Raw genomic sequence first — 8,627 nt, forward strand, 5'->3', positions numbered from 1 at the left:
TGGTGAACACCAAACCATTTGAGTGTTATATTCTATCCTTGACAACTTCAATGGCTGAACTTACCTGGATAGGCTATTTACATTTTAACACATCTTTCTTACTTTCTCCAACCACTCCACTTCTCTTGTGATTTTCTTCCTTTGAGACTTCGTAGAACATTCTTTCTCTGAGTATGGATATTGACGACCCTAGGTGTGGGGGTATTACAAACTTAACCCGCGCCCCCCCCCCCCCCCCCCCCTCTGAGAATATTTGTTCCCAAATGTTTAACCTAAAGGGGAGCTTTATCTTAAAGGAGACATTACCTCAATTTCACCATTTCTTGTCACAGTTTCCTGTAATCCTAGTCATCGTCTCCATTGAACATGGCATCCTTCATGGGATCACCACTGGCGTTAAGAACTGTTAGGGTCCTAATTAACACTTTCCTCTTTCTATACCTTCTCAAATCTAAAAGCGTATGATTCCTTAACTCATGCTCCGTCATCCACAGCTTCTTCTCATCTATGATATAAGGTTACTATTTATTAGTTTACAACCCCCCAAGTGCACGGATCACGAATAAATAATATAGTAGTAAATAGAGTATCGTTACTACGAGGAATTTATAGGCAAAAGTACTAAGCTATATAGTAATTTTAACTGTTTAAACTACCGAATATGTTGAGAGATTAATTCTAAATTACCACTACAGATGCTAAGAATTTAAAAGAAGATAAAACTATGAACTTAACTAGAAATTAATTGACTAAACAATTCTAGAATTAAGATTTCACACTTTAATCTTATTATGGACTCAATTTCACCTATTTAATAGATTGAGAATTGTTACTTTGATGAAAATTAATCCTAAGATATCTTAAGTCCTTTCTCAAGGCAGCAAAAGTATATTTTAACTAATCTGAATCCTACTTTCGTGGCAATCAATCTTAATTAAAACCATTTAAGCTCTTTGATTAATTATGAGATTCCACAAAAGATTTTAGCCTATATCTAGGTCAGATTTCCTAGGTTCAAAATTCTGATTTCCATTACTAATCTTTACCTTTCTGTAACACCCCTATTTGTATATCCTAGTATATTTCACTATTCCGGTGACCGTTGTTGGTCCGGATAATTAAGGGGATTAAAACAACAGTTAAGACAACTAGATAAGCCCTAAACACAAATAATTAATAATTTCCAATGAATTAAGTATAAATAAGAAAAACATAACATAAGAAGTTAAATGAGCCGAGAGTCACATGGATGGGTGACCTTCTCGGGAATGATTGCGAAGTCAATTTAAACTCAAATTTCGAATCGTAAAATGTGATGCCGCGGTCCTTAGGACTATTACAAACATAGTGGAAAAGAGAAAATCATGAAAAAGAATTGTTAAGCTGGTCAAATAATTAGGTCAAGGATCCGGAAGAAATATCAAATAACTTACAAACCGGATTGAACCAGCAAGGGGCAATTTGGTCAATTCACCCCTAGAGCTGACTCCTGACCCAACTGTCCAATAAAATCAGAGAAAAGAAAATTTCGAAATCAAGAATTAAATTAAAGAATTAAGGAAAAATAAATGAAAAAAAAAGAAAAAGAAAAAAAAAGGTTGAAAAAGGTTATTACATCATGCATGATGCAATAAACCTAATATTTAAATAATTGAAAATTTGAGGATAAATCTTAATAATTAAAAGACAAAATAAAAAGAAAAAAATTAGTTTCCTTTTTCATTTTCTGTCACCTCTCATCTCTCTCTTATCTCTCTCTCATTTTTTTCTTCTTCCACCATTGAAGCACACTTTCAAAGCTTCCTTAACCCAAAAATCAGCCATAAAACTTGTAGATTTCTTAATTAAATCTTGTAGTTAAACCTTGATAAGGAGTTTGACAACAAAAAGAAGAAGAAAGGAAGAAGTTTGGAGAGGTGAAAAATTCTGCTTAAAGGTTAGTAATTAAACACTAGATTTTTCTTTAGAAGTATGTTTATATGCATGAGTTAATCTAGAAATTGTGGAAAAATTAAAAAAAATCAAGCATGGGAGACCAAATAAAAATTTGGCCAGCGGTAGGTTAGGGTTTGAGAATGAATGAATTTGATGTATTTGAATGGTTGCTTAAGTTGAATTAAGTATGTAAACTATGGATAGATGTTTAGAATGCATTAGGTTTGAATTTTATGAGTTAGGGTTTTGGACCTAGGGTTTAGGAGACAAAATTTGGTGAAATGGTTAAATGGTGTGTTTAACCTTGTTTGAGATGAAAAATGGTCATTTGTGACCAATTGAGATGTGTTGGAAGTGTTAGAAGTGAGTTTAAATTCAGTCTGAAAATGGCCATGTTGCAGGCAGCAAGACCAAGGTCCCTTTCAGGGACCAAAACTGAAAATTTACAAGCCCAATTGGTGTGAAGCCATTTGAGAATGAAATTAGACACAAAATGACACATTTTTCATTTCGGAATCATGCCCAAAAAGTGACCAAAACCTAGTGAACAAATTGACCAAATCCGGATTAGGCAATCTGACCTGTACAAAAATGACCAAATGAACAGCGTTTGTTCATTTGGCCATAACTTGGGCTAGACAAGTCTAAATGACTTGAAATTTTACCTGTAGAAAGCTGAGATATAGATCTAAAAATTTTATGCAGAACACAAACCCAAATTATGCTTTAACCAAGTCATTTAGTCACCCAAAGTTAGTAACCTAAAACTGTCAGAACCCAGAATTTGCCCAGAAAATCTTGGTTAAACCAATCCGGCAGCCATGATTCAAATGGCTATAACTTGAGTTAAAAAACTCCAATTGGAGTGATTCAAAAAGGAGAATAAAGTTAAGACAATAGGAAACATTTTCTATGAAGAAAGCTTAGCCAAATTCTAACAGTAAAATGACCAATGGAATAGTGCAACATAAGACACCCAAAACTAAAAATTTGCAAATTTGCCTAAAAGACTTAGAATTTGAGTAAACAACCAAAACCAACAAATTTAGTAACCAAAATGTGGTATGTGGGTGAAGTTGGAATTCCCATACCTATTAAGCCTTAGAAAGTCAACAAAGTGACTTGAATAGTATCGTGAATAGTAACCTCGAAATACAAAATTTAAAGAACCCCAAGTTTAGTATATTAAAGCTAAGTATAAGTGAATTTGAATTTATTTTTGGATTTACGATGAGTTATGATACTAAAACACTGTGAAACTGTGTGTTTCAGTAGAAAAGAATACCAGGAAAGAACTTGAAACATCGAGTTAAGGCCAAGAGGCGACTCGCATAAGGTTTGTGCACAACTAACTATTTTGTTACTTTTCACTTCTAAATTGATTTGAACAAATTTATTTTATGATTTATAATTTTGTTTTGTTGAGGATTTTAATTTGTTGAATAAAATTGTATAAATTAAATGTAAATTTTCTTATGCATTTAAGGATTTATTGCATGGTTTTGAGGATTGTAAATTTTAAGTTTGATGTGTTGCCAACCTTGAGCATGAATTTATGATGATTAAATATGTTGATGATTTGTAAACACTTTGTAAATAGAAATTGTTTTGAATATGATTTGAGAACACAGTTGACATGGCAAAATATGTTGTGAATTCTCATTAGCTTGTCTAGTGAGATATCTCCTCCACTAGATGGGGCGAGTTCCTTCCTCTTTGGCTTGCCACTTGGAGAAGAGTTTGAATGAGTACTCATATATACTAGCTAGTCTTTGTTCCTCCCTTTTAGCCTCGGTTATTGGAGAGTGTGAAATGTCGTGGTGTACAACACGATATCTATTTGAATTTTGGGTAATGGGTTCAACTGTGTGAATTGTTGGCAACTCCCTTTAAATTATGCATAGTTTGATAAATTGTGGTTGAAATAAATAATTTGTCAGTGATTCAAAATATTTTTGTATTGTTTCGGGATTTAAAAGAAATGTAGATAAATAGTTACTATTTGATCAAAATATTATTCAAATGAATAATTTGCATGAATGAAAATATTGATTTCTGAATGTTATGAATTTTGAAGAATTTAGAAATTTTAAATTTTTATTTGTTATGAATTATCAAGCATAACTTGTATTAAGTTTTAAATTATTAGTTTGTGCACCACTGAGTTCACCACTCAGCGATAGCTTTGTATGCTGTCGCAGGTGAAAGAAAATATAAAGCAGCTGAGCAAGATTACTAAAAGGCATAGTGAGACTATCTTCGGGTATATCATAGGTATACCCTTGTACTTTAAATTTTGATGTAATTCTGTAATTGTATGTATGAAATTTACTTTGAGCAGTTGCACCAACTCTTTTGTAATATATTTTTGGATTGTAATGAAATAAAAATTATTATAAGGTTATCTTGAGATTTTATGTATTTATAAAATTTGCACTACTAAATTTTTAATACTCCCATGAATGTAAATATTCATTTTGTTATCTTAATGAGATATTTCAATGTTTGATTTAATTTAAACTGTGTATTGAGTTGCTTGTGCTGATTTGTGAAATGAAATTGATTAATGGAGTTGTGATTGAGAAATATATTGGGAGTGTCTTTATTTTCAGGTTTTGAGGAACTGTTTTCTTAAAATACAGACGGCACTCTACCGAATTTTTTGTAAAAATTGCAGAGATTTTAAATATCTAAAAATTTGATTTATGTTTGGACTTTAAATAGAGGTTTTTAATATCTGAAAAAATTTTACACATCAATTTAAAAATGAATGAAAATTGTTTTAAAATTCCTTGTAGTATATTTAATGGGTTACCAATAGGCGAAGTACGGTAATTCATTAGGTGTACTACAGGAGCATGTTACATCTTACGAGGAGTAGGGTGTGACATGTTTTAGTGGTTTCAGAGCAAAGGTTTTAAAGTAAAATTTGAACTATGAATTTGAAATATTTTTTGATAAGTACAACTGCTCGAATGTTTGATACATATAGTACATTTACATCATAAATATGAACTAATGGAAAGAAATCTCCTTGTGTTGGTTGTATAGGAAATAAAAAAAAAATCCAGTGTATAGATATGGACAAGGGGGATAAAATGGTAGAGCATGACATACTCTAACTTACAAGGAGAGGCCCAGATTTCCTGCAGCGTTGGAGGTCCAATCGCACTGTCTTTTCCTATACAAATTATCGCAAAATAAATTTCAAATAGATGGCCATGTCCTTTCAAAGAATTGGTGATAATCACAACCTGTGCCCAAGTACAAATCCAACCCCGTCAAGAGTAGCATGAAAAAGAGAAAAGTGGGAAACCCATCGGTCAAAGTTTGAGTAGTAATTTGGGAAAGAGAAAAGATTTTAAGGGACCCCAAGCTCCTAAGTATGACAGAGGCGGATCTTCAGGGCGGAAGCAATCAAGAACCATTCTTCAAAGAACCAAAAGTTCCTACCCTATCCGTATCTGTGACGTTTGTAGAAAATTTCATGGAGGTATTTGCCATAGGGTCACTGGAGCCTGCTTCAATTGTGATGGAATTGGACATTTCACCCGAGATTGTACTAGCGCACATCGATTTATGCCACATACTACACCAGAGGAATCAGTTCAAGATTCTAATTTTAGAGTCTCATTAATAGTTAGTAGGGGCAGAGGTAGAAGTAGAGACAACACTTTGGGTAATCCTCGCACAATGGACCAACCCGAGCAGAGGAATATATTAGAAAGAGGGAATGCCATGCATTGAGGGGAAGAAGCAGAGACTTCAGATGTAGTTGCCGGTATGTTCTTAACTTGTGAAAGGAATAATTATGCACTATTTGATTCCGGCTCTACTTGTTTATATGCTAATGCTAAAATTATATGTTCTACTGCTATTCCCTTGCATGGAGATAAATTTTAATGTGTTAGTAATTAGTCTTTTAGGATAAGAATTGCGATAATAAGCGTGATTGGAATTAATTTTGAAAAAGTTTCTAGTGAGAGATATCTCCTAGACTACGATAAATTATAAAGTTAATTAGTAAGCCTAATTAGGTAAGGCAAGAGGACCAAAAAGTAAGTTATAGCAATATATCTGCCCTAGATGGAAGTAAAGGTACTATTGTTGATAGATGTCAGTAAGTACCATAATCAAAATAAGTTTAAGATATTAGTGGATTTGAAAGAAATAAGACGTAGGAAAGTTTGATCTATTGGGATGTATCATAGTAACTATGTAATATTTTTTATATTTGTACTGTAAGCTGCAGATTACAGTACTGACTTGAGATTTATTGTATAGAGCTACGTACTACCCAATAGTACATAAGGATAAGAATAGTTATAAATGACTTTCGCTATGGTACAAATATACCAGAATAGAGTTTTATTACTAGAACTAAGTTTGAAAATCCTAATTCGGGATTTAAAACTCTATAATTAGAATATCAAAAGATCATGGTTGCAAGGTAGTAAGAGTTAAAGACTCCGTTACCCTAGCATGAATTACAGTACATCAAGAATTGTTATGGGACTAGAGATTTTAGCATGGTCAAAATTTAAAAATAACACCTATAGGGCTAAGTCATCCAGTCTCCGATATGGGGTTTATAATTGTTCTGGTATTGCAATAGATCTTTTGCTCAAAGTTTAGTAAGGAACAGTATTCTATTTGTGTAGCAGTGAGACACAAAATATGATTTTGTTCCCCTGGAAGAGACAGGATACTATGGATGATAATTATAACTTATAAAACAGTTAAGAAATGATGTTCTACTAATAACTGTAATTCGATAGGAACTAGTTGGTCAGGTATTCTTTAGGAAGAGCATAATTTTATTGTGCGGATGTTAAGGATTAGATTAGAATTAAAGTGAAACTTTTGAATAGCATGGGGAAAAAGAGAGTCTGGTAGGCTCCCTTCTTAAGATTAAAGAATTGTTTATGATTGAAAAAAAAAGGATAATGATCGCAAACCAGCAGAAAATAAGCTATAGAATATTGATAGATAAAAGAGTTGTGGAAGTAAAAATTAGAATAGTTAGTGCGAATGTAATAAAGAAACATTATGAATATTAGTTAAAGTGTTGACTAGAATGGTCAGAGGACCAAATCAAAGTAATATTGAAGTGTAGTGGATTTATTAGGGATGATAAGAGGTGCTAAATCATGACTCGACAGTCAAGTTAAGGAAGAAGATAAGATTGAGGAATAAAATAATTAGAGTTAAGCTATGGAAAAAAAAAAAACAAATAGAACAGTAAGAAATGAGAAAAACACTAGATGAGAAATTGCCACCAGGGCAAACAACCTACTTAAGATGCATAACGATATCCCGAACTATTTTATCAAGAAGGAAATAAGTTAAACAAAAGCAAACAAGATAGTGCAAAATGGCACATAAGCCTTGGTCATAAATGGAGATGGTAAGATAATGGTTATGGACCTATGGCCAAGAGAGAGATAAGCAGTTCATATATGACCAATAAAGTCATTTAAAAAAAAAAAGACTACAAAGGAAAATAATTTCTAAAACAACAGCAAGAAAAGACTAAAATATTCTAAACTAAACTGAAGGTTGCATCAAATGATCAAGAGATATGATAAGAAAAGAGTAAAACTAAGTTCTCACCCATAGGATCATACGAGGTCCTAGAAAGAGTGGATCCACTAGCACACAGATTTGCTTACCTCTAAAATTGAAATGAATTTGAATCTAACTTATAACAGAAGCTCATAAGAAACTTGGCACACGAGGTGAGCAATCGATGAGTAAATAGTATTGGTTAAAGTGCTAAGGAACCATCATTCAGGCCAGGAAGCTACTTAGGAGCGTGAAGAGGACATGAGGAAACAAAGACCCACAAATGCTCGTAGATTGATACTGTGTAAAAAATTTTGAGACGAAATTTATTTTAAGGGGGGGAGAATTGTAACACCCCTATTTGTATAGCCTGGTATATTTCACTATTCCGATGACCGGTGTTGGTCCGAAAAATTAAGGAGATTAGAACCACACTTAAGATAACTAGATAAGCCCTGAACACAAATAATTAGTAATTGCCAATGAGTTAAGTATAAATAAGAAAAACAGAACATAAGAAGTTAAATGAGCCAAGAGTCACAGCGATGGGTGACCTTCTCGGAAAGGATTGTGAAGTCAATTTAAACTCAAATTTCGAATCGTAAAATGTGACGCCGCTGTCCTTAGGACTATTATGAACACAGTGGAAAAGAGAAAATCATGAAAACGAATTGTTAAGGTGGTCAAATAATTAGGTCAGTGATCCGGAAGAAATATCAAATAACTTACAAACCAGATTGAACCAGCAAGGGGCAATTTGGTCAATTCACCCCTAGAGTTGACTCCTGACCTAACTGTCCAATAAAATTGGAGAAAAGAAAATTTCGAGATCAAGAATTAAGGAAAAGTAAATGAAAAAAAAAAGAAAAAGAAAAAAAAAAGGTTGAAAAAGGTTATTACATCATGCATAACATCATGCATGATGCAATAAACCTAATATTTAAATAATTGAAAATTTGGGTATAAATCTCAATAATTAAAAGATAAAATAAAAAGAAAAAAAAATTAGTTTCTTCTTTCATTTTCCGTCACCTCTCATCTCTCTCTTATCTCTCTCTCATTTTTTCTTCTTCCACCATTGAAGTACACTTTCAAAGCTTCCTTAACCCAAAAATCAGCCATAAAAC

Source organism: Hevea brasiliensis, chromosome 4 (assembly GCF_030052815.1).
Source record: "Hevea brasiliensis isolate MT/VB/25A 57/8 chromosome 4, ASM3005281v1, whole genome shotgun sequence".
In the NCBI taxonomy this organism is placed as follows: Eukaryota; Viridiplantae; Streptophyta; class Magnoliopsida; order Malpighiales; family Euphorbiaceae; genus Hevea; species Hevea brasiliensis.